Genomic DNA, 27542 nt, shown 5'->3' with positions numbered 1-27542 from the left:
ATTAAAAATCCACTGCCAATCATTAGCAGACTGGAGTTCCGCTGTGGCAACCCCTAACCAGAAAAAGCCGAAAGACTTCAGACTTTTATCAGGAAGATATTTATTTTTGATCACATTTACTTGCATTCATTCTGAAAAAAGATAAGCTAAAGTGTTGCTAACTTAATGTGATCAAGAAAAAAAAAACACAAAATTAAAATTCTCATAAAGTCCCCCAGTTAAAAGAAACACAGTGTTCCCTATAATCAACATCTTGATTCTTTCCTAAACTCAAAAGACACTGAAGGTGGAAAATAAAGAGGAATGTGATACCTACAAGAATACTTGTTGGCAAATTATACTGTTAGTATCATTAGAATTAGCCACAAAAAACACAAAAAATGTAATACATTGCCAAAGACTTAAAGGAAAAATATGCACAGTATATTGAAAAGTTTGAATTTAGTATTACCAAAGACAGGCCAGGTCTAAGAATGGAATTGCTAACTGACTAAACAAACTAGAGTGATAATTCATCTTAAGTGTAACTAATAATGTGATAAAGCATTCAGTGTGTTCGCTTTTACATCTGGACTCGCACTATTACCAATGGCAGTAGACTGCACCCACTCAGATCTAGAAATGCCTGATTGAAAAAATATATCAAGCTGGAGGGATTACTGTCTATCTACGACCAGCTTCTGTTAAGTTTAAGAATCATTTGCAGCAAGGATTCTTATGATACATATTACTTGATCTTCAAATTTGTCTTCTGCAGTAAATCAGAAGTGTTAAATTCTCCTTAACTACAAGCATAAGTTAATGATGTCAGAGTTCCAGTAGTAATATCAAATGCCAAACCCTGACATCTCTTCAGAAGATAATTCCTATATAAAAGGTGGCACCATCTTGTGGCACTTAACCTCTTTCAGTTCTCCACCTATAGCTAAACATGCTTTAACTGCAAGAGGAAGTGATGTGATGAATGGCTAGCAACATCACAAATTCTCCTTTATTATGAGGAATGATAAAGCAGTATAGGGGAAAGGCAGGTGAGAAAGACATGTATCTACCGCAGAATACTTTTATTATTCATTATTCTATTTATCTTTGTTTACTGGGAAATTCTGATTTGAGTTTCTTCCATTTTCAGCAGAGGCCCAGGGAGAAAAGCTCCACATAAAAGAATAGAATACATTACATGACTGAAATATTACTCAACAGAAAATATAACATACCTTATACAATGCAGTGATTTATATAACATCACATTACATATGAACAGTATACTACATTCAGATACATTTGAGTTTTTGCAGCATGAGGTAGTTGGTTAGAGTTTTGACATTTAATAATAGTTGCCTTGTGTAGTGAGATGTTTAGTTAGAATATGTAAAGTTGGGTAGTATAGGACATGTTGGGATTATACTCGAGGATGTATTTAGAGAAAGTGAAAAATTACAGATAGATACTAGATGTGGTGGATAAAAAAGAAGAGTGCAGGCAGGAGCAGACAGCATGTACAGCCTTACAGAAAGAACTGGAGGTCAGTACAGTACTGTAATTATATTTTTGTAGCTAAAGGAAATAATCTGTGCAGATTAGGGTAGAGAAAGATTCAGCTATGATAATATATATTAAAATAAAGGAGTATGACTGGGATTTGAAATTCAGCCTAGTGTAGTGCAAAAGCACAACCAGTTTTTAGTAGGTGTTTCTTTAGTGACACTTTAAAACTACTTATCTTGTTTATCTGTCTTATTTCAGGGGAAGTTTGGTTCCAGGTTTTCGCAATCTGATTAGAATATAATGAGTCACCAGCGGTGGTATTATATCTTGTAATAGATATAAAAACTTTGTTGTTAGACCATAGGACACAATTAATACTATGGAACTGAAGTATTCTTTTTAGTGCTGGGTATTTTTCTGGGGAGTTTATTAATTTATGGGCTATAGCAAATTTAGAGTAGTACAGGTAGTTTCTAAGTTATAGCCAGTTAACACTTTTTAGAGCTATGCAGTAGTGGGCAGTGAAAGTTATTGGTTGCAGATTTTGCTATCTTGTTATAGGCCATCTGTTGTTTATTTCTGGTGGTTATGTTAAGGTTTGTAAAGATGAGTGAAGGATAGCGAATAGGGATGGGAGTATATTTGTATGGTATTCCTGGAGTGGTCAGTGAGGAATTTTTTGGATCTATAGAGGGATCCTAATTTCCAGTTTGTCTTTTTGATGGGCAGCAGTATGTGTTAGTCATACTTGAGACGATCATCAAGTAATAGTCTTAGGAGTTATGCTTGTTTTACAGATTCTATTTTCACTCTATTTGAAGACAGGATATGGAATGATGATTTTTGGATGTTGTTGAGGGTGAAAAGCAACAACTGAGTTGTTTTAACATTTAGGAGCAAGTCTGAACTATCTATCCATGAGTCAATGGTTAGGAAGGCCTGCTGGATGTTGCCCTGTAGGGAGGATAGGGCTTGGTCTAAGCGGATGAGCAAAGCATCATCTCCATATTGTGCAGCATGATTAGTGGCGGACTGTAGTTTATTGATATTGAAGAGTAGGGGGCCTAGTACTGATCCTTGAGTGACACCAACTGTTACTAGGAAAAAATCAGAGTAGTAGTGTTGCCATTTCATGGTTTGTTTTCTATTGGATAAGTAGCTGTAGAACCAGAACCATGCCCTTAAGCTCAATGCAAAAAATGTGTCGCCATCCTCTTTGGGAAAAACCTGGTTCCCATGAATTACCACATCGACGGTAGTCCACTAAACACAGAAGGCATTATAAGAGATCTGGGAACACAGGTTGATAGCAACCTCTCTTTTGACCACCACATTGCCACTGTGGTCAGAAAGTCTTTTTATGTGGCACATCTCATTACTAAGGGTTTTGCATCCAGGAAGAAAGAGGTCATTGTCTCCCTCTATTCTTCCCTCATTAGGTCAGTCATCGAGTACAATGCCCCATTTGGCATGTACCTCACTAGACACCTGCAACAACTGCAGAGGCTGAAAAAGTACCTCACAACTAGGATCCTAGGCCTTAAACACTTGCCCTATATGGACAAACTCAAAAAACTCCAACTTTTCTCTGTCTCATATCGCCTAATTAGAGGCGATCTCTGCTTGACTTCCAAAGCCATGTCTGACCCAGCACTGTTAGAAATGCTACGTCTAAAGAAATCCCAATCCCTCCGCACCACACGCTCCAGAGACCTCAACCTCATTACCACAATCAACAGAATGTGCTGGAGTAACAGGTTCATAACCCACAGACTGCCCATGCTATGGAATAGACTTCCCATACATGTCAAACAGAGCATCTCACTGGCCCTCTTCAAGAGAAATCTTGATGAGTGGATGGGAAATAGAAAATTCACCCCAGGGATCACTCCAGTGGCTCTACTCGACAGTGGTACTGGGAACTAAGGTTGGGTGGCACAATGCCAGGGTAATCCTACGGGCTAGGCTTGTAAAGGTTCCAGGGCCATTAGCCTAGTACACACTTATGAACCTATGAACCAGGTTAATGGTGGGGTTTTGAACCCTAGAGAGGCTAGCTCATGTAGTTTTTAATGTGCTACTGTATCAAATGTTCTTGACGGGTCCAGGAAGACTGTTGATACTAACTTTCCATTACGTCTGAGTTGATTTACTGTATTTATGAAGTTCAGTAGGGTGGTGGTTGTACTGTGGTTAGGCCGAAAGCCAGATTGGGTGGATTGGTTGTGGTTGGTGAAGTATTTGAGTAGCTGGGCATGAATGGATTTTTCTAATATTTAGGATAAGGGTGACAGAATAGCAGTTGGGTAGTATCTGGCAAGTTCTGTGGAATTTCCACTTTCATGGAGGAGTTCTCTTGTATGGATCGAACTCAGCTGGTAACTTGTCAGCAGTCAATGTGTTTGATTTCAGTTTTAATAGGTATTTTATTTACTGTTAAGTTAGGACTGTAGATAGTTTAAAGAGTGTATTGTTAGCAGTACAGGGTTGTGGAATAATAAGGGGTACTGAAAAGTTTTGATTAGTAAGTGCCAGGACAGAGTTTACAAACTGGTTACTGAACAGGGTTACTACATTATCTGGGCGGCTATCAGTAGTTGTGGGGGGAGGGGTAGAGGTTTGTCCAGGATTGAGCAGTGACTTTAGGGTCTGCCAAAAAAATATGGGATTGTTTTGGCACATACCTCTCAACCTCTTAGAGCAAGAAATCTGGACAAATCCATAAATAAAAGTGGGACAAAGGCCTAAAATAGGGACAATTTTTAAATATTGCTCTTAAAGACTTAGAAAGTTGATAGAATATCATATTTTGGATTAGCATGGATTTTCTGAAGGGTATGAAGTCTTAAATTCAAATGTCTGTCACTATTTTCTAACTTCAGTCTTTTATGATTTGCCATTAATTTGTTAGAAAAACACAATTTCATGAAAAACGGACCAAAAAATATGAGGCAAAAATCTGGACATTCTAAGAAAATCTGTACAGTTGAGAGGTAAGTTTTGGTGTGAATTTTGTAGGTGAGTAAAATATGCTTTCTTGTCATTAAATATTTGCTTTTTTGTGAGATTCCTGAGATGCCAATAATTCTTTAGGTTTGTTTGGGTTTTAGTATGTTTTACAAGCTTTCTAGGCATGGTCTCTTTTAGTTAAGATTAGCATAGTAGCTCTTGTTAGCCAGGGTAATGGGGTAGACTTAAATCTTTATTTCTTAGTGGGGCTTGTTTGTTCAGTGTGGTAAGGAAGATACATTTGAAATTAATTACTGCTTCATCTAGGGCTAAGCTTTTTAGGCAGTTCCAATTGTATTGCTTTATGGATGTAAAGAGCTCTGGGTTGAAATTATGCAAATTTCAGGCTTGTTTGTATGTTACTTGTTTAAGTATATTTAGTCACTGCCTGAAAGCGCAGGTAGGTAGGTGATCACTGCTATCTGGTAAAGTTCTGCTGCCATTGATATTTTGGGGCTTGTTTGTGAGAATCCAATCTAGTGTGGTTTCTCTACTGATTTTATATGTCCCAGTAGTTACATTTATTAGTTATGAGAACCCAAATAAGTTTGTCAGTTGTGGAATTGGTTACTTGTTTCAAATTTATGTTCATGTCTACTAGAATTATTCTCTCTTTGCTTATAGTGCTATTTATCCCACTTTAGAAAGTCTTCAATTGTAGCTAGATTATTTCCTGGAGGTATGTAAAGTCTTATTATGCAGATGGATTTGTTATTACTGAGTTTTGGGTGGGTAACAAGAATTTCAGAATTTTTAAATTGTGTGGCATTTTGAGTGTGTTAATGCTACCCCACCTCCTCTTTTTTGATAGTCAGTCTAATCTGATTATGTTGTAGCCAGATGAGTATTTCATTATTAGCTATTTCTGTTCTAAGCTGATTTCAGTTGCCATAACTATGTCACGGTTACATTATGAGAAGGATGTGTGGATGTTTTGGGTCTTGTTGCATATACTTTGAAAGTTTATATTTACAAGCAATAGATTTTGGTCAGGATGGTGGTATTGGAGAGATGTGTTGTCATGGGATGGAGGGGTTGGTTGTGGTTGTGTGTTGGTATGTGGGCCAGGGTTGAGGTGGATGTTTGGATAAGCTTTGCTGCAATGAGGAGATGTGTGTAGTAATATTTAGACTTGTAGTGCATGAAAGAGGGTGGGTTGTGTTGCCTTGCTGGTTTGAATGGGTTTATGGGTGTATGTTTAATAGTGAATGCCAAAATAGTTTGGGGGATACTGTAAAAAAATGTGAAGTGGTAGAGGAATGATGTGTTTGAGAGTTTGTGGGAGAGATATTTTGAAACTGTATAAGGGATTCTAGGGTTGTCATGTGTGTAACTAGGACGACAATAGTTGTGGTGTTTACATGACAAAGTTGTGTTTTAGAATGGGATATGAGCTATGTTAGGTACTTCATGGTTGTGAAAGTTCTTGGGGGTGTGCTGTGTGATTCTGGAAATAGTAAAATTGGTAAGTATGTATGACTATGTGTAGGTGGAGAGTTGTATGGCTTAGTGTATTAGTTTAAGATAGTGTTACAATAAGGCAGGTGTGTTCCATACTTGTGCTGTGAGACTGCACCTGACAGACATGCAAATCGGTTTGCAAATTTGCTGGGCATGGTTTGATAACTATAAATATGGATGTAGTGAGGGTGAATGTCAAAGGTAGGGTCGGGGAATGGAGCAGCTAGAACCGTCTCTGGGAAACTTTTCAGAAGTTAGAAAATTAAACAATAAAGAAGCGGCTTTACTCTAAAATAGGAGAGCACACTACAGTATAGAGATGGACAGCAGTTTTGACTTGTACTGCCAGTCAGAATATCTACTGAACATGGAAAATTGTCCTTAGCATACAATTTCTAATGCATGCTAAGGCTGTCTGGGGGGGCGGGGGGTGTTTGATATTTGGATGTCAGATTGTTTAGGACAAAACCATAAAATATTATATGCGGCACTTATGTTTGTAGAATTACTTGCTAGCCTTGCACTAAGATTATGCAGCAAGGCAGTAAATATGGTGTTTTCAGCTTGTCAAAGTACAAAATGTTACTGTTGGTTATTGTTTTTCTAATTTATTTATTTATCTACTTATGCATTTATTATTTTTTATTTTTTCATTTGGCAAAAGGAATTGATTATCCACAAGTAGCGTGCACTTTACATTTGTTATTATGCAGTAAATAAAGCATATACAAGTAGAGTACAGCAGTTTCTTTAAGTAGGTAGAAATTCAACCACTAGTTGGAGTTTACTTGGTAGTAATTGTTTGTGTGTTTCTTGGTTGGTTTGGCACTTAAAGAGCATGCACAGTTTTCAGCTTTCTCCAGGGAATGAAAGTTCCAGTGTCTTTACTGGAAGAAGCTACTTATTTGAACACGTGTTATTCTTTAATATTCAGCAGCTGTCTGCTGCATGTAGATTACATCATGCTGTTGCAGCAGTCTTCTACTGACATGATCTTTTTTTAAATGACCCCTGAAAGACCCACCCAAACTCACACAACAAAACAGGGTCATTATCCCTAATATATTCCCCGAAAGAATCTTGAACTTGTAATTCCTCCTTTCACAAAACTTTGACACTTTTGTTCTAAAGAAAGGACAAAAAGAACAAAGTAATATAACAAGACTGCACAACCTCCAACACCCTCAGAAAGTTTATTCCCATCAAGGCTGACTGTGCTTCCCCCTTCCATGTTTTTTTTTTACCAAGAATTAAGTGTAGTGTGATTAATTGTATTACAGTCCAAGAGGTTTTCAGAAGTCGGGAACTCAGTGGACACTTAGACTGCTGAATTAAGATTTTCAACAGCGCCCTTGCTGCCTCGGTGTCCTCAGTAATGGAAAGAAGCATCATTGTACTGATTTTTATGTTTTTTAAATTAGTGATAGAGGCTTATGGTTGTTGGAGACTTGGTTGACACTTATTTCTTTCCAACAATGTTTCAACAAGTCTCCATGGACTGTATATTTTCTTTGTTGGCTCTTAGCTCCCATAATATTATGTTCCCGCTGCTGCACTTTGTCCTGTCAGCCTCATTACAGCATTTTCATCCTTGGGTTTACACACACAGTTTTTGATACGTCAAGGATTTAGCATTTTGACCAATAGTTTGTCCCCCCATTCTAACCAATCACATGGGCTCCCAACTTTGCTATGCTTACATGGGCTAACCCCCCCCCACTGTGATTTTGCACCATCATGCCCACGCTAGCCTTTTCATTGGTCTACTTCCCTAAGAACTAAATTCATCATTCTTTATATTTTCAACCAGTAGAGCCCACTGATTTCTATTCCCCCACTACCAGTCTCTCCCATTCTTTCACTACACTTTGCCATTCGTACTGACTCCCATTAGTTCCTAGGAAGTTATTTGTTCTTCCTCCTTCCGTGGATTTTTTCACTAAGAATTAAGTGCAGCATGACTAATTGTATTACAGTCCTAGTGGTTTTCGGAAGTTGGTGACTCAATAGACACTTAAACTGCTGAATTAAGATTTTCAACCATGTCCTTGCTGCCTGTGCGTCCTCACTAATGGACAGAAGCATTGATGCACTGATTTTTATGTTTTTTAAATAAGTCTTAGATGCCTGTGGGCGCTGGGGGCTTGGCTGACACTTGGTTCATTCCAACAATGTTTCAACAAGTCACTCTGCTCTGTATATTTTCTCCTTTGGCTCTTAGCTCCCACTTTATTACGTTCCCGCTGCTGCACTTTGCCTCTCAGCTTCATTACAGCATTTTCATCCTTGGGTTTACACACTTAGTTTTTTGATACATCAAGGATTAAGTATTTTGACCAATGGCTTATTCCCCTGTTCTAACCAATCACATGGGCTCCCAACCTAGCTATGCTTACATTGAATAACAGTTTTGTCCTATGTATTTGGTTCTTTGCAATTTTATCCAATCATAGTTTTAATACGAGTTAAGCATTTTTGTACAAAAGATAAGAACAAAAATGCTTAGGTGTAAAAGACTACTTAAACACTGACAGCAGTACAGTTAAGTAAGAGTTACTACAGCACTGATCTGCCATACGATTTCCTTTTAATAAAGTACTTTTAAGAAACTTAATATGGCTGCTTTTTTCCTGATTAAGGTTTCAATTTCTTCTGAAAGATTCGTTTTCAGGACTGGTGATATGCACAATGGCTGTTATATTCTTCACAATCTAATTTTCCCAACCCAGCTTGTTCGGCGGCTTAGCTCTGTCTCTGATTGGAACTGTCTGTTATTACCACATTAGTAAGCCCACAGGACAACTCACGTCAGTCATTCAGAACTAGCCACACTAAGAAGTGTGATATCTTTGTGGTGGTGTATTTTCACAGAACACCCTCACAGACAATAAAATAATGTGAGATGGTCGCCACAACAGATAATGATTGAAACATCCTTGCTATTACACCTTGAAAACAGTAACAAATTCTGAGATTCATGACTCATAAATATGATAGCAAGGCTGAATGTGTGAAACTGGTGACTTTAGTTTTGCACACACATTTATATATATATATATATATATATATATATATGTATATATATGTGTGTGTGTGTGTGTGTGTGTGTGTGTATATATATATATATATATATATATATATATATGTGTGTGTGTGTGTGTGTGTGTGTGTGTATATATATATATATATATATATATATATATATATAAAGTCCAAGAATACTGTGTGTTGGAGTATTCCCTTTTTTTTGAGGTAAGACTATCTTGGAGATAGCAGTGGAAGTGTGAAGGATGCAGCCCCATTAACTGGGGAGTGCAGAGGTCTTACTCACCTGCAAAAAAATAAATAAAAGAAGAACAGTGATTGTCACCATTAATTTTTCTCCTTTAGTTTTGCTGTCCTTTTTACTTAATTACAGGGAGCAATTATATTCTTGGAATTGTAGCAGCAGCATAAATTTTTTAAACTGTCTAGAGTACAGCCCTCTTGTCAAAAGCAGAACTAGTTCAGATTTTCCAAACCAGTAGTCAATAAAGCCAATAGGTTGAAAGCAGAGTTAGCTGCTATTAATCTAGACGGATAGAAAAAATCTTGAATCTCAAAGCCAAACAAGCACCCTGCAAGAATGATGTCATTAATAAAAGATCAAACAAAGCATGTAAAAAAAAACACAAAGCTACCATACACACTTGATCTCATAAAGTAGTGTCCAACAGAAAGTAAGACAGTGTAACTCAATTCAGTTGTAAGTCGCAAACGGAAAACTTACCTTTCTCATTAGGAATTATAATGCTGGCATGGTGCGAATGTCAAAATTCTTTAGTATGTCTGCTGCATATAATAAGGTCAGTCAAGTTAAAGTACAGGGTACTACAGCTTCAGCACCTTAACATACAGTACTGAAAAAAATAGCCATTTATCACCACAGTTGCTTAAGTAAGACCATAAAATGTTTAAGCCACCATTTACTTATCTCAGAAATGGTTTCACATATCAACATAATATAATGGCTGAACATATAAAAGTTAAGAAAACAGATGAGATATGGCCCAAACAAGAAGGAGAGTGAATATGTAAACCATAAAGGCAAGGATGACTCATTCATCTACTGTTAAGGTGAGAACCTCCTATAGCTATACTATATTATTTCATCGGGTGTGGCTTAACAGTTTTCAGATTGTGTCAATATAATTCTAAGCTATAAATCCAAAATCAAAATGGAGGCCAATCTTCACTTACTGCAAAATCACTAATAGCCTTATAATCATTTTATTGAGGTATTTAAACCTAAGCACTATACAATAAATGAAAGTAATGCACTTACCATAACAACAGATCTGTGTTGTCTTGTTTTCGTTTGGTTCAACCTTTGGGTTAACAGATCTGATCAGATCCAACCTTGACATTTTAAGCTGAGACCTAGGGCTCAGACTCCTCACATACCCCACAATTCCAGCTGTTCCTCAGACTTGAGTTTGCCTGTTCATCAGTTTGAAAGTTCTTATTATTCTGATGAAAGGGAGTAGTTAAACATCTAAAAAAATTAAACATAGAGAAAATGCAGCCAGCTGAGGCTGTAAAGTGATAAGGTCCATGGTGAGAACCTTTCCTTCAACAAGGAGCCCCAGGTGACAAATTTAGAAGTAGGAAGAAGAGAGGGATGTTGAACCAGATAAAACAAGACAACATTGATGTATCATTATGTTAAGTGCATAACTTTCATATCGACTATTTTCTTTTTCATAAGGTTCAACCTTTGAAACAGATTCCTTTGCTTCCAAAATACTTAGGAGGCATTAAGGAAGGATATTCCTGGGAGTGGTGGAGCCAAATGATGTATGAGATCTTGACTGTACATCTAGCTTGTAATGAGATACAAAAGTGTGGATCATGGATCAAGTCATTTCAGCACAAATTTCAACAGGAACCCTGCGCATAAAGGCAGCAGAAGTAGCTACAGACTTCGACAATTGTTCCTGTCAGGAGGATTAAACTTCATTATATGAAGATGTACATAGTTTTGTGTGTTTGTTTTAAGTTACTGGTTTATGGGGTGTACTGGCAGTGTGCTTTTTTTAATTGAGTGTTTTTATTAAAATAAAAAGTCTTGTAAACTGTGACAAAAACAATTGTATAAGGACTTCCAAGATGGCTGTGCATTGAGTAACAGCTTAATTCTAGCTCCTCAAGTGTGAAAACAGAAGCTCACAAAAGAAGACCAGTACACTTTTGTGCTTCTGTCTAAATTTCAGTAAATGGCTAGTAAGTGCTCTGCCTGGATGCCAGGAAGAAATGAATACAGAGGACCTGAAAGAAAATCAGCTACAAATGGCAAGGAAAAACACTAACTGGGAAAAGTTCTGCAGCTGCTCAGCAGAAAGCAGTACAACATCCCGCCATGACTTCCAGTAACCTAGAGGAAAATATAAGACAACTGGGCAGAGACATGGGTAAAATAAATAAAATAACTAGAGTATATCAACTCAAACAACAAAAGGCTGGAAAAATGGAAGAAGCTTTAAACAGATAAAATGTTCAAACAACAAAAATTAGAGGTCAGAAAATGAAGAAAAGGCTGGCTGAATATGACACTGCTCAAGAAAGATGTTTAAAAAAATAACAGAATTAGAGGGCAAACACATAGGGAAAACATCTGAGATTTTTCAGCTGTACCAGAGAAGCTGGAAGGAACAAACTATATTAATTTTATGAAAGAACAAATAAGCAAGTGGACTGATATTCCACAGCAAGAGTTGTTAGTTGAAAGGGCACATCATGTGTATGCTTTAAACCTGGCTATGAGAAAGCAACCTACATTTTTAATAGTAAAGTTACAATTCTACCAGTAGGAGGAGTTCATTCTAACAAAACTGTGGCAGAAGGACAAAGTACTAAAAGTGTGAGACAGCAGAGTGTTTGTGGAGAATGATTAGTAATTGTACACCAGGCAGAAGAGGAGTAAATTATTCCACTATTTAGGGAGTGTTAAGAAGTAAGCATGAGATTGAAACTGCTGTACCCTAGCTGTCTTCAAAATATTCTTCCCTGCAGGGACAAAATTATTTTTGGTGAAGTACATGCTAAGGAGGAAATAAAAAAAGTTTGTCCAACAAAAAGTGAGCTGTGAAACAGATGGAGATTCTGCTTCTTGTTCTGCTGTTAATAAAGACCATAGAGATACCATGCCAGTGAAAACTTTTCCAATGTTTTAAGAGAAAATGCCAGAGAGAAGGACGAAAGTTGACTAGAAGAATCATGAGTACATTGGAGATGAATCAGAGACAGAATTAGGAAATGGAGATAAACAGGAATAAAACCAGTAACTTGTAAATTGACAAATGTGGGATTACAAAGCAATAATTATATTTTTGAAATATGACAGAACAAGAAAATCTGGAAATACTGTACTTTGTTGGACTTGTGGAGGACCGTAAAGCATATGCCCTACTTCATATCATTAATGTTCAGAAAAATACTTAGGAGAGGGGAAAAGGAGGGAGAAAGTTAATGTAAAACAATTTTTTTTCTTAATAATACTATTTTATAGTGTATGATTTTTTTTGCATGCTATAAAGTAAAGTTTTCTCAGTTAATTTGAAGTGTAATCGGGATACTACTGTAAGCAGGTGCTCCTATTTTTTCCCCTTCTTTTCTATTTCTCCTTTGTTCAGTTTTAAGAAATGTAGGCATTGAAATGTAAAAAAGAAGAAGAAAAGTCTAGTTAAAACAGCACAACAAAAGAAAAATTAATGTGCTTTTTCTCATTCTTACGAGGGAATAACTGGATTAAGGCCCTTAGCTTGATCTAGTAACACGTTTTAACAGAAATTAAATGGAAAAATAATATTGAATATTATAAGGCTTTTTTCTAGCAAATAAATGTATTCTTATTAGCAATTCTGTATCTCGTCCTCATGTCTCCATTGAGACAATCTGATAAAGAGAAATTGGCTACAGTCTGACAAAAAGAAATTGGCTAGAACAAAAAGAGAAACTGGCTAGGAGATAATGTTCTCTGAGAGCATTCAGGTGTTTTCACAGCTGGGACAGCTATAAAGGTAAGACAAAACCAGATCGCACTTAGTAGAAGTAGAGGCTGTCGAATGAGCCTTAGCATGTGGATAACCTTTATTTTAGGCCAACTGATTCTATGAGTGTGGCCGTCAGTTTGAAACATTTGTTCCTATTAGGAGGATAAAACTTCAATATCTGAACATAAACATTGTTTTCTGTGTTAGTATTAAGGTAATAGGTTTTAGGGGGTATTGAGGCTGTGTTTTTTTTTTGAGGATTATAAATTAAAAAAAAAATTTGCAAGACGTGACATAGGCTCAAATGGATATGACAAGAAACAACTTTATAAAAGTTCAACCTGTCAAACGGTGTATGCAAGTAACACAAAAGCTGGAATTAGACATTTAACAAAAAGCTGTTTCACATAAAAGGTGGGAATAATAACTTTAATACAATGATGCTTTCTGTAATCTCTTTAAATGTCACTGGTCTCACAGATAAATACAAAAAAGAAAGAGTAGTGAACTATATTTATTTATTTTATTTATTTAACATTTGTTGACTGGAAAAGTCCGATTAGAACTGAGCTTATTTTCACCGGAGGCCCAGGGAGAAACACTCCAGACACATGTCTTTAGAATGTGGGAGGAAAACGGGGTACCCAGAGCAAACCCACTCTATATTAAAATGTAGAGTGCAAAGAGCTATGCCACAGGAGACCCACTTAGAAAGATCCGAACATATCAATTTGATAAAAAAGGTTTTTAGGATGGTCATTCAGTGGAATATCTGGGACAAAGGAAAAGAGGAGTATTTCAACTGCAAGAGGAGCTCCAATAGCAATAGAAAAAGATAAAAAATATGATAATGGTTGATTTGCAGTACTAAGGGGCTACTGGCAAGGGAGGAGGATTACATAGGCATGTATTTATATTCCACCTAAAACTGCTATAGAAAATTCTGGGTAAAATAATCAGCTTTCAGCAAGGAATATTTCTTATAGGTGGGTACTGGAATTTGATTTGCAGCAATGAAGATGTGTGCTGGGGCCCAAAAGAGAAAGTATAACAAAGAAGAGTAGACTTTTGAAGAAAATTATGAAAATATTTGGCATGGAAGATGTGAATTCAGAACTAGGAGTTTGGAGTGAATCTAGGTATTATTCCCCAAGATACAAAAACTGGGCTAGGCTAGAAAGAATTTACATTTCACAGGAGCATGCGCATTTAACCGAAGGTCTTGTTCATAGGTTCATAGATTAGTACTAAGCTAACTGCCCTTGCGAGCCATTTTAAGCCTAGCCAATCATCCCTTCTGAGACTCAAACCCTGCACCTTGTGTTTGTAAAGCAAACACCTTAACCATTAGGCCACCCTCCCTACCCTAAACAGCATCTGCAAGGCTCGAACCCAGGACCCTACACATCGTAGCCAAAGTAATTTACCACTAAGCCATGTCAAGTATATACCTAATAACTATTTCAGATCATGCGCCAATAATAACTAAAATAAAAACACAGGATAATGAAATAAAAATGAGACAGTGGCACTTTCCCACATATATGTTGAAAACAGGGGCATTTAAGGAATGGGCAGCGGAAATTGTTCATGAGCTATTAGAGAAGATAGAAATTTATTCTGAAAATATAGCTAATGAGTAGGAAAAAATTAAAGTGAAGTTTAAAATGAGGTGGAAATTAAAGAAAGGGAGATATGATTAATAAGTAACAAGAATTATTCAGAGGCACTGACAAATGTTAAAGCATTGCAGAATAGGGGGAATCTCAAAGAACAAGAAGAGGAGCAAATGCAGAATGCTAAACAGACAATAAGGGATTACCACAATAATAAGCATGAGTTCAAAAAGATTGCTATTAAGCAACTGTTTTTGATAAATCTAATGCACAAAAACTTTTAGCACAATGATTCAAGCAACAGAAATTAGACAAGGCTGATGCTAAGCTTAGTGAGTCTACAACAAGGAAGATAACAACAGATCATGTAGATGTATTCAAAATATTTCGGAAATTCTATGAAAGTCTGTATAAAGCACAGAATATGGAAATCAAGAAAAGGTATAAATGGAAATGTTTATGGAAGAATTAAATATGCCAAGGTTAGAGGTAGATGGGGCTCAATTACTAACACTTAGGATAAGAGGAGATGAGATAAAAATTGTGATGTATAACTAATCTATCGGAAAGTCCCAAGGAATAGATGGCATTCCTGTGGAAGTTTAGAAGCTAGGAGAGAAAAAACTGATAAAGGTCTGGAAGGTTTTGTTTAACAGCATTTTAAGAGGAGGGGAAGTACCAACATCTTGGAAGAAGGTAGTGGAAGCTGTAACACCTAAACAGGATAAAGATCTATCTAATCCAGATTCATACATGCCCATTTCCATACTACACCATGATTATAAAGTATCTATAACTGCTAAAAAAATGCCAAAATTGATAGATATGTATCAATGTGGTTCTATGTAGTGGAGGCAAACATGTGGCAAGATTAACAGAACATTGATGATCCAGAGGAAAACATAATGCAAGAAAATACCATTGTTGGTGGGCCTGATGCAGAGAAAGCATTTGTCAGAACAAGCTGGGACTTTATGAGCAAGACAATGGAAAAAAATTGCTTTCCCTGATAAAATTATAAGGATGATTAGGAGGATATATGAGGGACTGGAAGTGAAAATTAATGTGGGTGGTGTCCTCTCTAAAAATTTCTGCTTGATTGGAGGAACTAGGCAGGGGTTTCCTCTTTCCACTTTATTTGAATTATATTAGAACCACTGGCAGTGAAAATAAGGGACTCCAAAATTCAAGGATATAATTGGTATGGTAGTCAAGAAAAGCTGGCTCTATTTGCAGATAATACTATTTTATAACTAACCAAACCAGAAAGGACATTACAGTGTTGTGGAACATTATGAGACAGTTTCAAATCTCTTCAGGATACAAAATTAATGAAGCTAAACCAAAGGCAATAGCAGTAAATTATGTATCCAAACACTAATTGGTTTAGCAATATCCATATTTATGGGGACATAATAAAATTAAGTATTTAGGAGTATGGATTAAAAATTATTCCGATGCGGCAGCTAAGGATATGTGGAAAGAGAGTAAACAAAAGATAAGACAAAAACTGAGAAAATGGAAGCTCTTTTATATGGATATGAATAGTAAGATACAAGCAGTTAAAATGTTTTTACTCCCTTTAGTCTTATACATGGGTCAGACATGTTTTTATCAACCAGAGGAGAAGCTGTGGATGGCAATTATTAAACAGCTGAAAGATTTTATGTGGGAGGGGAAGACTGCAAGAGTCATGTGGAATAAGCTGATTCTTCCAGTAGAACAAGGCAGATTGGGATTACTCAGTTTGAAGGGATATTTCAAAGTAACACAGTTAAGGCTCCTAAACATAGCACCAGCAGAAAACTATAATTCAAAGTAGAAAGAGATGATGACAAAACAGGGAGGAAGCTCAGGAAACAAGGAAAGACTGGGATTTTGGATACAGACCTTTAAGGGAATAACAATAATTATACAGACTTGTAAACGGATTGCTGTAGATGAAGCTGGTACTCAGAAAAACCTCCAGGCAGTCGAGTGAACAGTTCACTTTTATTGATAAACCACACTAAAATAAATTAACGCTCTTCCACATGTAATACTCGCGTTTTCGTCTCACAAATGTGGGACATCATCAGATGTAAGGTAGTTGTGCAGTGTAACATTTAAATAGGTAAATATCTTATTAATTAAGAAAAATGTGCCAATAACACTCAATTTCCACATTTTAAAATGCCCTATCGGCTTCAATTTCTCATGAATATTCATGAGCGTCTAAATTAATTATTAAGCATCTCCGTAGTGCACACGGACCCATATTCCAAAAGACATACATTCCTATGTGTTCTTACTCACGCTGTTATGCCATACACTTGATGCAGATTTGTCTCAATGTTAGGCTTGCATCTGCCATTACATATATATATTCTCAGTAAACTTAAAGTCATGCAGTGTATTGACATTACGTACTTATAAGGAATTTTTAATTCATAAAATCCTTGACCACTTCTTGATACGAAAGGAAAGTCAATGTTGCCTGTGCCACATCCGATTAATATAAAAAATTAAAAATACTTAAAAACATGACTGTATATACATATATAGACATATGAAATATATAAATATATAAATAAATATATAAATATATATAAATATAAAGTGCATTAAGTGTGTTTAAAACCAAACTAGTGACAAAATGAATATTACATACCTTGTAAATGTTAAATTTATAGGGACTTAATAAATATATCTAATAAATTTCTTAAAATCTTTGTTATTATTTTATGTGAGGTTGGGAGTGACATTCCAAACTGAAATAAAAAAGTTTTATTTTTGTTTGAAAATATTAATATATATTCATTTAATTCTTCCATGGTCTACTGCCCCCTAGTGTTAAAATCTGGGATTCAATCATTTAAATTTTATTTGCTTTTAGTCTTAATATAGCTCCTATGGATATGTAGTCATTTAATCCTGGACTTTTACTAGCATCTAAATGTACCTGCCACCAAAGCTCCCTACTTTCTAATGTGTCTTCCCATGGGCCTCCCCTGGGATCAATCTGAATCTGTTCTAACACAAAAAACAAGTAGGTTGCACCTGAACAAATTTTTGTGTGTTTATAAAGTGCGTTTGTTTCTCTTTCTTTTTTAATATCATAATTATGTTCATAGACCCTCCTTTTTAATGGTCTCTCTGTCTTTCCAATATAGAAAGATTGACATTTTTGGCAGGTCGCTAAATACACTACTCTTTGGGTTTCACAATTATAATACCTGAAACTTTTTATTGTTTTATTTCTGCTCTCCAAGTGTATTTCTTTCTTGTTTATTATAAAAATACACTGGGGGCATCTTCCACACTTAAAAGTTCCTACTAGTTCACCCAAATTCATTCTCTTGAATTTCCCCTTACTTTCAACCATATTCTTAATATTAGGTGGATTTTTGTAAACAATTTTAGGTACTATTTCTCTAACCTCTTCAATGTCAGTGTATGTTAAGAATGTTTTCCATTCTCTATTAAATATTCCTCCTATATCTTTGTTTAGGGAGTTGTACTCTATTATTAATCTTCTTTGATGACTTTCTGTTTCACCATCTATTTTTCTTGTATTCTCTGTCCTTTCGTTTCGCAAACCAACATCAATATTTCTTTCTATCCCTTTAATAGGGTGAAATCTTCCACTTCTACCTATTTCCACTTCTTTCCTTATATTTTTTATAAATTCACTAGGATAACCTTTATCTAGAAACATGTTTTCTAGTCTATCACATTCTTCGTAAAAATCCTCTTGTCTACTTGTCATCCTAGACCCCCTCACAAATTGCCCTTTTAAGATGTTTTTCTTACTATGGAAGGGGTGTGCACTTTCAAAGTGTAAAAAAGAATTAACATACGTTGGTTTCCTGTATACCTTTGTTTCAAAATTATTCTTATACTTATAAATCTCAACATCTAAATAGTTTAATATTTCCTTATTTATAGTATAAGTGAATTTCAAGAAACTTGTGGTGGTATTTAAATAGTCCATGAATTCAAAAAAATCATTTATATCCCCTATTCAGAACATAACCATATCGTCCAAATATCTATGGTAAAGTACCCATTTATCTTTATATTTGGAATTTACAATATATTTTTCTTCCCATCTGGATAGTACTAAATTCGCATATGTGGGAGCGCATGCCGCTCCCATTGAAACTCCAGATTTTTGCTTGTAGTATTCACCATTAAAAATTAAATAATTGTTTTTCAATATCACATCCATAAAACTAACTGTAGCTATTTTTTCTTCTTGAGTCATTATATTGTCAAAAAAAACACTTTCTTCGAACAATTTCATTCCTTCGTGATATGGAATACAAGAGAACAAATCAACTATATCTATAGTTATAAATATAATGTCTTCTCTAAAAAGTTTAGGTGTTATTTCCCTTAGAAAATCCCAAGAGTCTTTTAAAATAGTACTGTTGTTTACCCATATATGCTTTGCTTTTGTGTCAACGTATTTGGCTAATGGAACCGTTGTTGCCCCAGCTGCTGACACTATGGGTCTTAATGGGGGATTTTCCTGATTTTTGTGTATTTTGGGTATGCCAAAGATTGTGGCTACCCTTGGTTTTTCCACCTTTAAATAATTGACAGTTTTAAAATCTATAACTTTTTCTAAATGTAAATCATGAATTAATATCTCTATTTTTTTATGTGCAGTCTCAACCTCTTGTTGTGAAACTACACAATAATTGTCTTCATTGTTTAAGATGGTATTCATCTTTGCTTCGTATAGGATCTTGTCCATTATCACAATCCCACCCCCTTTATCAGGTTTCATGATTCTCACTGTTTTGTCATCTACAATTTCTTTCAATAACTCGTTCTCTTCCCTTTTCAAATTCTGGTAGAAATAAGTTCCTTTCTTAGCACTTTTCTTTCTTATTTCCCTTTCCAAAACCATTTCCAAGTTCTTAATTTGTGGTAAAAGGGGAGGATTGTATGTTGATTTCCTATTTAATTCGTTAATTTCTTTATTTTCTCTATAACCTTTTTTATTAAAGCCAGCTCTAGAAGCCAAAATAGTTAGGTTGATTTTCCTTAAGAAAAGTTTCATATCTATTATAGTACTAGCCATATCACCTTTTTTGGATGGAATATATTTTAATCCTTTACTAAATAGACTGAAATGTTTTTTGTCAAGCATATAATTACTAAAATTATATATAGAAAATCCCTCAAAAGAATTTTTGACATCTTCCCTAATAATATTGTTGTCCCTCATCTCGTGATTGACATTGTTTTCAGCTACTATACCAATATTAAAGTTCAGATTAAAGTTCGAATTAATATTAGAACTAATACCCATATCATTTCCCACTTCGTAATTGGTCTCAAGTACAGAATCAAGATTTTGTTCTTGACCCATATCCAAATGGGTGAGGGTATTTAATAACTGAATCTCCCTCTTCCCCTTTCCCCCCCTCGTGTCTGAAAATTCATTCTCCTATCATTTTCTTGTTCAAAAAATATTTCATGGTTTTCATTTCCAAGGGGGGGGAAATCTAGGTCATATAATTGCTCTTCTATTCTTTCCCTGTTATAATTCCTACTATTCCTCCTTTGAAATTTACTTACTTTTTTGTTGTTATTATTATTATTATTGTTATTATTGTAATTTTTGTTAATATTATGATTGTTACCATAATTCTTACTACCTTTAAAGTATTTTTGTAAAGGTTTGGGGTAACTCAAATCATTTGCGTATTCATAAATATCCCTATTTAATTTATTCCATTTACGTTGTATAATTTCATCACATTTCAGATCTATGTCACCTCTAATTTTAAAATATTTCTCCTTCTCTTCTTTAATACCAAAAATCATGTCACTTTTAATACATAAATCAATTTCAACAATGACCCTATCCAAAAGTATTAACTTTCTCTCATTCTCATCAATAATATGTTGCACAACTTCCAAACCACATTTGTTAAACGTTTTCAATAAATTTTCATAAAAAACAGTCCCCATTTGCACATTATTGGGGTATTTGCATATACGAAGTCCTTTTGGGACTATTTCCTTTTTAATGCATTCCTTCAAATAGGCATTTTCAATAACACATGTTCTATATTGTAGCATTAATTTATACAATTTCTCTAATTTAATACTATATGTGTCACCATCTGCAACACTTTTTCTCGTATAGTCAGTGTTTTGGAAATTAAAGTTCTTTTGAAGCCACTCATTAGTGGCAGTAGTAGAGGAGGGGAAGTACCAACATCTTGGAAGAAAGTAGTGGAAGCTGTAACACCTAAACAGGATAAAGATCTATCTGATCCAGATTCATACATGCCCATTTCCATACTACACCATGATTATAAAGTATCTATAACTGCTAAAAAAATGCCAAAATTGATAGATATGTATCAATGTGGTTCTATGTAGTGGAGGCAAACATTTGGCAAGATTAACAGAACATTGATGATCCAGAGGAAAACATAATGCAAGAAAATACCATTGTTGGTGGGCCTGATGCAGAGAAAGCATTTGTCAGAACAAGCTGGGACTTTATGAGCAAGACAATGGAAAAAATTTGCTTTCCCTGATAAAATTATAAGGATGATTAGGAGGATATATGAGGGACTGGAAGTGAAAATTAATGTGGGTGGTGTCCTCTCTAAATATTTCTGCTTGATTGGAGGAACTAGGCAGGGGTTTCCTCTTTCCACTTTATTTGAATTATATTAGAACCACTGGCAGTGAAAATAAGGGACTCCAAAATTCAAGGATATAATTGGTATGGTAGTCAAGAAAAGCTGGCTCTATTTGCAGATAATACTATTTTATAACTAACCAAACCAGAAAGGACATTACAGTGTTGTGGAACATTATGAGACAGTTTCAAATCTCTTCAGGATACAAAATTAATGAAGCTAAACCAAAGGCAATAGCAGTAAATTATGTATCCAAACACTAATTGGTTTAGCAATATCCATATTTATGGGGACATAATAAAATTAAGTATTTAGGAGTATGGATTAAAAATTATTCCGATGCGGCAGCTAAGGATATGTGGAAAGAGAGTAAACAAAAGATAAGACAAAAACTGAGAAAATGGAAGCTCTTTTATATGGATATGAATAGTGAGATACAAGCAGTTAAAATGTTTTTACTCCCTTTAGTCTTATACATGGGTCAGACATGTTTTTATCAACCAGAGGAGAAGCTGTGGATGGCAATTATTAAACAGCTGAAAGATTTTATGTGGGAGGGGAAGACTGCAAGAGTCATGTGGAATAAGCTGATTCTTCCAGTAGAACAAGGCAGATTGGGATTACCCAGTTTGAAGGGATATTTCAAAGTAACACAGTTAAGGCTCCTAAACATAGCACAAGCAGAAAACTATAATTCAAAGTAGAAAGAGATGATGACAAAACAGGGAGGAAGCTCAGGAAACAAGGAAAGACTGGGATTTTGGATACAGACCTTTAAGGGAATAACAATAATTATACAGAATATTATCTTCATAAAGTAGCAGACAGTATTTTAAGCTTCATAAAGTAGCAGAAAGTATTCTAAGAACTAAGCCAACATGGGCATGGAGAAAGATGATTCTGCCGATAAGTTCATAGGTTCATAGGTGTGTATTAGGCTAATGGCCCTGGAGCCTTTACAAGCCTAGCCCATAAAAGTGCCCTGAGATGTGTGCAATTAGGGATGCAGACAATAGACAAGAGGGGACTGGAATTTACTGGAGACAACTGGCAAAGAAACCAAGGTATTGGGCTAAAATAACTAGAGAGGAAAAGGTAATAGTATGGGAAGACACCAAGAATTTATTTGGGGTGCGGGTTAGAGACTGCCTTCCGTATCAAGGATTAATATCAGAGTATGAGGAAAGAGAAGGAAATAGGGGGTTCCTAAATGAAAGACCAGCACTGGTAGAGTTTTAATAGAATCTAGAACAGAAGCTTCCATTAAAAAAGGAATAATTAGTACAGCATATAAAATGCTGCAAGATAACTATAAGAATCAGTCAGAGGAAGTTAGAATGGGTTGTGAAGAGAAATTGGATAAGCAATTCACAAAGAAACAATGGGGGATATATGTATGTCTCCCAAATATGCAACAAATTCTAGAAGATTTAGGATTTTTGCTTATAAATGTCTGCATAGATATTTTTTATACCCCAAGTAGACTCCAGAGAATTTTTCCTCAGGTAGACTGCAAATGTTGGAGGTGTGATGGGGAAGAAAGAGGTAATTGGGAACATATTATTTGGCAGGATTTAAAGATTCCCTGCAGACTACTCTGTTGGAGATGCTTGGTGAGCAGTTTGGTGTAACTAGGGAAATGATTTTTCTGAGCTATGATACAGAATTGGAATTGTCAAAAGAAAGCAATCACTAGAAAATGGAAATCAAAGTCTAAACCATTTGTACTGGAAGTAGTGAATATAATAACAGGACAAAACAACTCACATTTGGATCTTCAGAAAAGGCTAGGAGCAAATTACATAGTAAAAATAGGAATTGTGGGAACAATACATGCAGGGGAGGAATGAGGTTTAAAAGAAGGCAGGACTTGAATGAGCTATGTAATGTTTAACTGACAATTACTGGGTAGATTATAAGTGATGTATAATGTTTGCCACTAGGATTGTGTCAATATGGTCTGTGATGTAAAATGCTTGCAACTAGGATTGTAGCAGTATGATTTATTTTCATTTATATAAATGCATGCTTGCCTATGTCACAGGCGATAATTTAATAAAGATGCTTCTAGTTTAAAAAAAAAACAACTGTATGAAAGATTAACCTGCCAAACATTAATGGGGGACATGTAACACAAAAGTAGGAAATAGACATTTTAAAAAGCTGTCATATATAATAGGTGGGAACAGTAACTTCTTGTCATAATGGCTATGCTAAACATATTATTTTGGAATGTGAATGCCCTCTCATTTAAAAAGAAAATATGAGTATTGGATTATATTTAGAAATGCAGAGTGCAAATAGCAATGCAGCAGAAGACACATTTGTAAAGAAGCAAGCATGTGAATTTGATACACAATTGTTTTCAGTGATATTTAGGAGAATATTACGGACAAAGGAAAAGGGGAGTACTTATACTAATTTCTACAGAAGCTCCAATAGTAGTAGAAGAGGGGGAAAAAGGATAGTAATGGTAGATTTGTGGTAGTAATGGGCTACTGGCAAGGGAGGAGGATTATGCTGGCATGCATTTATATCCCATTTAAAACTGCTATTATGGAGCTTAAGAACATTTTGGGAGAAATAATCAGCTTTCAGCAGAGAATACTATTTAAAGCTGGGGATGTATCTGGGGACCCAGAAGGGAAAATATGACAAAAGAGGGTAGAAATCTGAAGAATTTTATAAAAATATTTGGTATAGCAGATGTGAATTTGGTAGCTAAATTCAGGAGATAATTTGTATATTATTTCCCAAGGTACAGTAACTACATTAGACTAGAAGGAAATTATATTTCACAGGAACATGTGCATTTTATTGCAAGCTTCAACACACATCCAGTAACTATTTCAGATCATGAGCCAGTAACAACTAAGATAAAAATGGAGGGTATTGAAGTACAAATGAAACACTGGTACTTCCCCACCTAATTGTTAAAAAGATAGGAATTTAAGGAATGGGTAGTGGAAATTCTTTAAGAGTTACTAGGGAAGATAGAAATTTCTTCAGAAGTTTTAGCTAGTGAGTGGAATAAAAAGAAAGTAGAGTTTAAGAATAGGGTAGAAATAAAAAAAAGAGATACAGTTATGAAGTGACAAGAATCATTTAGATGGGATAACAAAGGTTAAAATATTGCAGCATAAGGGGAATCGCGCAGAACAAGAGGGGCAAATGCAGAGTGCTGCAGAGAAAAATAAGGGAGTATCTGGATAATATGCAAGAGTTTAGAAAGAATGCTGTTAAGCAACTGTTTTTTGATAATAAGTCCAAACCACAAAAACTGCACAATGACTTAGGCAACAAAAGTAGAAAGGGTTGTTGCCAAACTTAAGACAGCTTACAAGAAGAAAATTAACCAGAGATCATACAGAGATATTTCTGAAATTTTATGAACATGTATATAAAGCAGAGAAATGTGAAAATAAAGAAAAAGCACAAATGGAAACATTAATGGAAGACTTAAGCATGCCAATATTAATGATAGATAAGGCTAAACAATTAACAGTTAGGATAGAAGGAGATGAGATAAAAATGGTGACATATAGTCAATCTTCAGGAAAGTCGACAGGAATACATGGTATTCTTGTGGAAGTTTGGAAACATGGAGTGAAGAAAGTGATAAAGTTTTGAAAGGTTTTGTTTAACAGAAGTTTAAAAGAAGGGGAAGAACCAATATCTTTGAAGAAAGCTGTGGTGACTGTAATACTTAAAGACAGTAAAGACTCATTAGACCCAGCTTTGTATATGTCTATTTAAATTCTAAATCATGATTATAAAGTGTTTATTTCTATAATAGCTAAAAGAATGGTAAAGTTATTGTCAAAATTGATCATATGGCTCAATTTGGTTTTGTGGAAGGGAGGCAAACATATGACAACAAAAACAGAACAAAAATGATCCAGAGGGAAGTAGAATGCACAAAAATACTCCTGCTCTTGGTGGGTCTTGATGGAGAGAAAGCATTCAACAGGGTAAGCCTGAATTTTATGAGTAGGACAATGGAAGTATTTGCATTCCCTGATACAGTAATACGGTTAACCACAAGGATATATGAGGGATCGGAGGCAAAATTTCAAGTGGAAGGGTTCCTCTCTGATATGTTGTATCTGAACAGAGGATCCAGGCAAGGATGTCCTCTTTTATTTATATTATATTTAGAACAACTGGCAAAGAAAATAAGGGAATCAGAAATTCAAGGATATAATTGGTATGGTAATCAAGAAAAGCTGACTTTATTTGTAGATTATATTATTTTGTACCAGATAAAGCCAGAAATTGACATGTCAGTGTTTTGGAACATTCTGAGACAGTTTCAAATCTTTTCAGGATATACAATTAATGAAGATAAAACAAAGGCTGTAGCTGCAAGCTATGTGCTGCCACATGAAATGGTTCAGCAACACCCATATTTATGTGGGCATGATAAAATGAAGTACTTAGGAGTGTGGGTTAAAAAGTCTTCCATTACGGCAGCTAAGGATCTGTGTGGAGAGAGTATACAAAAGGTAATGCAAAAACTGAGAAAGTGAAAGCTCTTGTTAGTGGATATAGACAGCAAGATAGAAGCGGTGAAAATGTTTTTATTAAGAAAGAGAAGGTTGCTGTAGTACAGGGCAGGACCAGACAACAAAGAAAATCTGCATGAAGGAGAAAAATACAAATCACAGGTTCCCTGGAAAAATAACAATGCAAGATCAACTCACAATAACTTTTAATAACAATATAAGACTAGGAACACAAAAATTTGGACAAAAAAATGAATGGCGTTCAAAATGTTAACACTGTACAAAATGTTAAGTGCTTTAGTTCCAATGTTTTTCATTGTCTTCATCAGAACAAAAGTATAACACCCACATTTCAAACTTAAATGGCTGGCACATTCATACCATAATTTTCATTTAAAAAACACAAACTGAAAACTAAGTGATGTTTAAAACAATAAACCATTAAGTAAGAAATAATAAATAAATAAATAAATAAATACATCAATTCCTTAAGTTTATCAGTTGAACTTTATATATAAATAAACTTAACAGTATTAATACAAACATAATTCATATTTAAATTCATAAAAATAATTAATTAAGCATATAGTAATGTTCTTTTAAAAAAAAGTTTCACATATATATACTAACATACCTATCACCAGTTGAAAGAAGACATGACAAAAGATGGGAACATAAAAAAGATAGCAGTTGCAAGATACAAGTTAGTTGCTCTCATCTTTAGTACAATGGCTCTAGAAATATTTCCATTTAATCCCAAAAGATTAAAGGCATTTGATCGAAAATGGCAAATTAATTCCCTATATTCCAGCTTATTTTTCATGCTCCACCCCTCACATCTAGCACTATATTTTGTAGAATACAAAATAAAAAAAATTTAAAACCTTTACAAATGTTTTGAATGCTGACATAAAGTATTATTATCATCTTTATTGGGGATGTCATAACAGTGTCCATAAATGCTCCAATAATCTTTCATTCTTACCCAAATAATAAATGGAACAGGTGCGGCATGTTGTAGATCAGTGTGTGTTGTGACTTTAAGAAGGATTTCACAGTGAGGGCACATGTGTATAAACAGGGAGCATGTGCAGGCAGCAGTGTCATTTTGAATGAACAGCCAGAGTGTTAACATGTATGAGTGCAGTAGTCAGTTTGTTTATAAGTTTAAGTTACTAAGCCTCAATCCTGATGTGTTTGTATGTAATAAAGCTGTTTGAACCAAACCCACAACCATTTGTCTATTTTATCCTGACTGGAAGAGCGACATGGTGTCAGAAGTGCATGCCTGAATGGCATGGAGTCAAATGTGACATGTCTGAATGACATGGTGTCAGAAGTGGCGACTCTGAATGATATGGTGTCAGAACCAGGATGTCTAAGCAACAAGAAGCCAGAAAGAATCCAAAAGTCAAGCCATGGGGTGCACAGTTAGAAATGGAGGTATATAGAGAAATAATCTGTCCCAACCTGCTCAAACAACTGAAAAAAGGTCAGAAACTAATTTCAGGTAATTAAAACTCGTATACATGATTTACTTCATAAAGGAAATGATATGAAGCATTTGCAAAGCACAAAATGCATTATTAATCAAACAAAAAGCACGAAACATATAAATGATTAAGCAAAATGTTCGAAACTACGATATTTGATAAAATTATTCTAAATACTTATAAGAGCATTCAGAATTACTTCAGATTTGCATAACAAGCATGTTCAAAGTAAAACAGAGAAGAAAAATATAATGAGCATAACAGGAGTCAAATGAACATAATGAGT

The sequence above is a fragment of the Protopterus annectens genome, chromosome 4.part0 (assembly GCF_019279795.1).
Source record: "Protopterus annectens isolate FY-2018-M chromosome 4.part0, PAN1.0, whole genome shotgun sequence".
In the NCBI taxonomy this organism is placed as follows: Eukaryota; Metazoa; Chordata; order Ceratodontiformes; family Protopteridae; genus Protopterus; species Protopterus annectens.
This window is presented reverse-complemented; position numbering follows the sequence as displayed.